Raw genomic sequence first — 7,051 nt, 5'->3', positions numbered from 1 at the left:
CTCAGCTTCCCCCTCCCCTGCTTTCTCTCCATGTGCTCCTGGCTGGCCTCTCCCCTGCCCTTCCCCTGTCTCTCCTCCATTCCCACCCCTCCTTTCATAGGCGCCACTTCCCATACCCCCAAGTAAACTCTATGTTATACTTTAAAAAAATAAAAATAAAAAAAAGCTATCTCCAGCTCCCACACCCAGATGCTGTGTCCTGTTGTCAAGTCATGGGGCTTACTGACAACATCTATGGAAACAGTGACAGTTCTTTAGCCCAGGAAGCCAGGCACTGAGATGGGGCATTCATAAGCATCTCCAAAGTAGACTCGGTGCTCAGGTTGCACAGCTGTCCTTAGGATAATTATGAAATGGTTATTGGAATCTATGTCCTTAGGAAACATGAGATGGCAGATTCTGGGGCCTGGAGAAACAGCTCAGAAGTTAAGAGTACTTTGGTGTTCTTGCAGAGAACTGGAGTTCAGTTCCCAGTATCCCCATCCGGTGGCTCACAACCACCTGTAACTCCAGATCTAGGGTGGTCTGGCGCCCTCTCCTGGCCTCTGTGGGTATTGCATTCATGTGTGCACACATTCACATACAGAGAGACACATATACATACATATAATTTTTTTAAAAAAATGGAGATTGCAGGTTTTGGCCACCAACTACCCAGTGAGACCAAAGCTGGCCTCTGGTTTCTACGTCCCTGGGAGGTTGTCATTACTTGGGTACTTGCTGTGTACTAGACAAATGTCGCACCTTGACCACCTGTGTTCAGTATTTGTAACATGAGAAAGTGCTGATGTCATCATTCCTGTTGTTTTTAAAATGAGAGATGACGTCATACATAGTCCACGGCTTCCTGGTTGTCAGGGAAACAGGTTTGCACCTCAGCAGCCAGGCCAGCTCATGTGTACTGCCCACTGTCCCTCTCTGTGCAGTACCCAAGGACTGCCCACTGTGCTGGTGACCCCAGAAAGGACATCTCAACCCAGGTCAGGAAGCATGGTCGGTGCTGGGGCTGGGGACCTCAGGAGGCCTGGGTAGGAAGGGAGGTCACAGGCTCAGGTCCCAAACCGCATCTGTCTAGATCAGTGGTTCTGAGCTTTCTTAACGCTGTGACCCTTTAATACAGTTTTTTAATGTTATAGCGACCCCCCCCAACCACAAAATTAATGTTGGTGGTACTTTATAACTGTAATTTTTCTGCTGTTATAAGTCATACTGGAAATATTTTCAGAGAGAGAGGTTTGCCAAAGGGGTCTCAACCCACAGCTTGAGAACCACTGGTCTAGAAGGAGCCCCATTTACTGGCCCAGGCTGCTTTGGTGAGGGCCCTAGGGCCTGCCCAGTTCAGGCTTGTCCCAGACAGGTGGCAAGCGGTGGGTGAAACAGGAAGAGTCACGTGTCTAAAAATAGTGCCTGTCTCCCAGAGCCTGTCACAGCACAGAGTGAAGTAGCAAGGGGATGGGAAGAATCCCTGGAATTTGGGGGTTAGTATACAGATTCAGGGAAGCTGCCCCACTCTGAGCTGGGCTGGAGAGTTGAAGTAGTAGGGCTACACATAGTACCTACCGTCCTGGAGTCAGGTTTATGTCCATATGTTTATGTTCCTGGCCCTGTGTTTTGCAGGACACATCTTGTATGTAGGAACCAGAAGGAGCTTTGTGACATGGTCACTATACCCATTTCTCTCATCTACCCGTTTAGGACATGGGTCTCCACCCCCAACCCGCCCCTCTTCCACCACCACCCTACTTTTACCCTACCCTTACCCCTGCCCTGAGACCACATCGCCCACCACAGATCAGTAGGAAAGGCTTAGTGCGGAGAAGGACTTGTAAGCCAGCAGACACAGCCCAGTGTCCTCTCTGGTCTCCCTCGGTGTTGATGGCTACCATCTGCCCTCTGTTGGGGCCACAGGAATGTTTTGTGTTTGAGGGGCAGAGACTCAGTCACAGACCTCTCTGTCCCAGCTTTGTGGCTCTTGGCCCTGTGGGCAGCAGCTGTTCGGGGGCAGGACATGGTTTCCTCATGACATCAGGGTTGGCAGGGGAGCAGTCAGGGGTGGGAGGCCAACCCTGTGGCGGCAGGCTGGATTGTATCTCCCTGGGCAAGATTCTATGACCATACCATGCCCACATACCATGGGGAGGGGAGTTAAGAGGGTAAGCCACTTCCTGCCCCACCCACTCCAAGGTCCAGATGAGGGCGAGTGGGAGGGACTTTGGATGGACATTTCGCTCACGGCAGTTGGAAATGGTTTTCAGATGTATCACGGAATGTGGAACAAACCCTGTGACCTGGGGCCGACCCAGGCAAAACTCCATGCAATCCCAGAAATCACCAGCAGATGTCGCTATTGGACACACGGCAGGATTCGGGCATCCTGGATTGCTCAGAGGCAGAACTTGAACCTGGGGCTGAAGGAGAGACTCTTAGGCCAAAGGCTTACACACTGCAGGTGGTTTACAGCAGGCAGATGAGAAAGGCATTCCCGGCCCAGAAGCTGTCCAAGGAGGGTAGCTGCAAGGAGCAAGTGGGGTTCTGGGTAACGGTACCTCCTTCCTACCAGACTGTGGTACGTACCTACTATTCAGGGAGGCATATTGGTCTCTCTGAGTTAAGGCCTCGGCTACGGTTCCTCGCAGAATTAATTTCCTGGAAGAAAAAAAAAAAAAAAAATCAATGCCCGTCCCTCGGTGCCAGACATTCACGTCCTCGGGATTGGCGGTGGCGGGCTGTTTTGACAGGGATGAGAATGGAGACACCCGAGAGACTGCTGGAAGCGCAGTCAAGATGCCTCACTTCCTGACACCCGTGCTGCAGAGCACACTGTCATTGAGTCGGGGACACGCAGCCACCCGCCCCTGCAGCCATTCATCCCTCCCCACCCCGCCTCCCTCGCTTCATTTGCGAGCCCCTCAATGCGCAGCTCAGCGGCGGGCCGTGGCGGAGCAGAAACCCCAAATGAGCTATTTATGGGCCATCTCTCCGTGTTGCTTGCATATTGTAATTAAGAGATAATGTCAGTGGAATAAGACGTTGTCACCCAGTAACGGCCTCCTGCCGCCTCGGAAATGTCACGGCAAAGTCACAGATATATCAAGCGTAAAACTGACGTTTACTTTCAGAGCAGGGACGCAGATCCTGGGACAGCGATACAGCTGCGGCTTCATTTCTGTCTTGGGAGTGATGAATGCTGGTGGAGAGTCGAGCCTGCAGGAGGAGGGGGTCTTGTCTGTGGTGGAGCCCAACTGGGGCTATGGTTATGTATCGCTTGGCAGGCGGAGGATATGGCTGCCCTCTGCGTCCCATAATCTGCTGAAGCCATGAAGGTGGCCTGGGTGCCCTGGCTCCCGGCTGGGCAGTGTGTTTTCTGCATCCCAAGCGGCTGCCAGCTGGCAGGGTCCCCCTTCCCGTCACCGTGTTGTCTCTGGAGAATTAAGCTGCCGCTGGGGTGGCTTGTCCTTGGTCAACCTCAGTTTCCGAGTCACTCCCTCGGAGCCACAAGGCCTTGGGAGGACAGCAGTGACTTTGTGACTAGGGTGCCTACACTGTGGAGTGGCCTGGTGGGACCACTCCCCCGGCTGATGGTGTATCCGCCCGCATTAGCATCAGCATCATTGTCTCCACTGACCTAGCCTGGCCCTGCCAGCTCTCCCCACAGCCCCTGCCAGTCAGACCTTCAATCCATCCCTTGATCTTGCGACATCCATCCTTTCCCCCCATACACGCCCTCCAGGCTGGTGTCGGACCAGAGCACAGAGTGACTGCTTCCTTAGTGTATAGTGGAATAGCTGAACGAGGGAAAGACAGACAATGACAACCGTATGGTTTGTATCTGCCATTGACTGGCAAGCGGTACCATATAACAAATTGCCTCAAAAGCCCAGTGACCGTGATGTATTTAGCTCCTGCTTCTGCAGACCAGTGAGGGAGGCTGGGATTGCCCAGAGGGTTCTGTCTCAGCTGGGATCACGCATCCATCGTCAGGGTGGTCTGAGGCCAGCTGCACCTTACTGGAGGGGGGGTTGAGCATTTACCAGCCTAGGGGCTTTCGATGGGCATGAGCCTGTACACACCAGGCTAGAGACAGGGGATCAGCTCTAGAGTGTGAGGAGACCTACCCACCACCAGGGCCCTGGATGTGCTGGGGACAGATGGATAGTCACCTGCCCTGGAGATGTAGGGTCCAGAACAGACATAAACTGTGACCATTAAGTGGCTCCTGCTACTGAGTCTGCCATCTGGCACTTGCCAAGCAGCTGGCCTGGGCCCTACCATGCATACTAGGAACAGCATGCAGCATGAGAGATGAAGCAGCCATGTTCCCAGGAGGTCACATTGGCGTGAGGAGAATTGCCTTATAAGTATAGTCTAGCTGAGCGGCTAGGCATACCCCGTGGCTACATTCTTGCCCCGTTCAGATACGGACCGAGTCAGCATAAGGGCGGTCAGAGGGGCTGGGGGTGACTCAACAGTGGTGGCTTGCTGTGGACCCAACTCTTCATCCACAAAATGGTGAGCTTCCCACCCCGTATCTAGGGGTACAATCTGCACACTGAAGCAACGAGTGCTAAATTTGTGTGGTCCTTAAGAGACCCTGTATAGTCTCTACCTGTGTCACAGTATGCAACATACACACCCTGGCCCCATGCACATATCTTCAGGGGGATGAGAGGCAGGTGACACAGGCAGGTGGCCAGCCTGGCCAGAGAGATGATGATGATGATGATGATGGTGATGATGATGACGAAGAAGATGATGATGATGATGATAAAGGATGGTTTGGGCCACTATGTGTGGGGCTCTTTTGTTAGGAAGCACTTTGAAGCGGTGACTGACTGATACAACCTGTGACCTGGTAAATACTCTCAGTAGCCCCATTTTACAGTGAAAAAAATCTATGGCCTAAATCCATGAGAAAGGTGACCAAATGCCCTCAGGTGGAACCCGGCCACGTTGACAGGGCACTGACCCAGGCAAGGCCACATGCCTACCCCATGGCTGGATACATGGTGCCACCACCCCACACCCGTACACTGAAAATGGAAGAGAAAGGCTGTCTGCCCTGGTTTTAGGGGTGCGAAAACAATGCTGTGTTCATTAAGCCCGTAAGGGACCTTACATAATCTCCACCTGTGTCACCCCGGCCTCAGCGCTTATCTGAGGGATGAGAAGCTGGTAGAGAGAGAGGAGGGAGAAGGGAGATGTCACCAGCAGCAGACCTCAGCCCCGAGGCACACCGCAGAAGCTCTGTAATCCTCTGCAAAGTCCCCCTGGCCATGCCGAGCTCCCGGCCTCTGACGCTCCACGGCTTGGAGAAGATCATATGTGATTTATTCCTGGCGCCGGCGCCGTGAGGTACTCTGCCGGAACAATGAGTTACGAGGCCATTTATCTTGTTGGCAGCTTCTGATAAAACGGGCAGTCTGGACAGACGGGGCCGTTAACGAACGCGGCAGCCGAGCTGATCATTTAGAGAGCTGGAGACCTTGAAACTGACTTTGATTGAAGGGGTTTGCAAGCCAGGAGCTTGCGGGCCTGGGTTGAGGTGAGACCCCCACACCTCTGGTTGGAGGGAGTGTGGTGTCACATTGCGTGGCTCTAGCTGTCCCCGCAGACTTTCTGGGTGTGACGTTATACAAGCTAGGTCCCCGGCCTTGCATCTAACCCTGTGTATTAGCACCAGTGGGGAAAGGCTGTGGTAACAAAGAGATCCAGGGTCTCATGGCTAGAAACCAGCAAGGCTACGGTTCACTTGAATTCCCGGTGTGCTGCGGTCACCTGGGGTTGACTTGTATCATGTCCCTCTCTCTGCAACCCAGACTGTGCATATGTATCCATGTGTGCATATCTGTGTATCTGTATATGTATATATGTACATGTGTATATGTGTATATATGTGAATGTATGTGTGCATATGTATATATGAATGTATGTATGTGTATATGTGTATATATGTATACATATGTGAGTATATATATGTGTGTATGTATGTTGTGTATGTGCATGTATGTACGTGTGTGTGGTATGCACGTAGACCACAAGTCAACACTAGGTGTCTTTCTCAATCACTCTCCACCTTAGTTTTTGAGACAGGGTCTCTCACTGAACCTGACGCTGGCTGATCCAGCTAGACTGGCAGCCAGCAAGACCCAAGAGACACCTGTCTCTGCCCCCAACACTGGAGGTGCAAGTACACACCTGGCTCTTTACATGGGTGCTGGAGATCTGAACTTAGGTTCTCAGGGTTGCACGAGACACTTTTTTACTGACTGAAAGGTGTCCCTAGCCCTCCACAGAATTTTACTGAGCACCTACTGTGTGCTGGAACTCTATTAGGTCCAGTCTGATCAGTGGCTCAGCCCAAGTCTGATGGGACAAACAGTGGCATCGTTCTTTCTGGAGTGTGTGTGTGTATGTGTGTGTGTGTGTGTGTATCTGTGTGTGTGCATGCATGTGTGTCTGTGTGTGTGCATGTGTGTCTGTGTGTGTGCATGTGTGTGTGTCTATGTGTGCATGTGTGTGTGTCTGTGTGTATACATGCATGTGTGTGTCTGTGTGTGCATGTGTGTGTGTCTGTGTGTATGCATGCATGTGTGCATGTGTGTGTGTCTGTGTGTATGTATGCATGTGTACATGTGTGTGTCTGTGTGTGTCTGTGTGTGCATATGTATGTCTGTGTGTATGCATGCATGTGTGCATGTGTGTGTGTATGTATGCATGTGTGCATATGTGTGTCTGTGTGTGCATGTGTGTGTGTCTGTGTGTGTCTGTGTGTATGTATGCATGTGTGCATGTGTGTGTGTCTGTGTGTATGTATGCATGTGTGCATATGTGTGTCTGTGTGTGCATGTGTGTTTGTCTGTGTATGTGTCTGTGTGTATGCATGCATGTGTGCATGTGTGTGTGTCTGTGTGTATGTATGCATGTATGCATGTGTGTGTGTCTGTGTGTGCATGTGTGTGTGTCTGTGTGTATGTATGCATGTGTGCATGTGTGTGTGTCTGTGTGTGTCTGTGTGTGCATGTGTGTGTGTCTGTGTGTATGCATGCATGTG

The sequence above is a fragment of the Arvicanthis niloticus genome, chromosome 24 (genome assembly GCF_011762505.2).
Source record: "Arvicanthis niloticus isolate mArvNil1 chromosome 24, mArvNil1.pat.X, whole genome shotgun sequence".
Classification (NCBI taxonomy): Eukaryota; Metazoa; Chordata; class Mammalia; order Rodentia; family Muridae; genus Arvicanthis; species Arvicanthis niloticus.
This window is presented reverse-complemented; position numbering follows the sequence as displayed.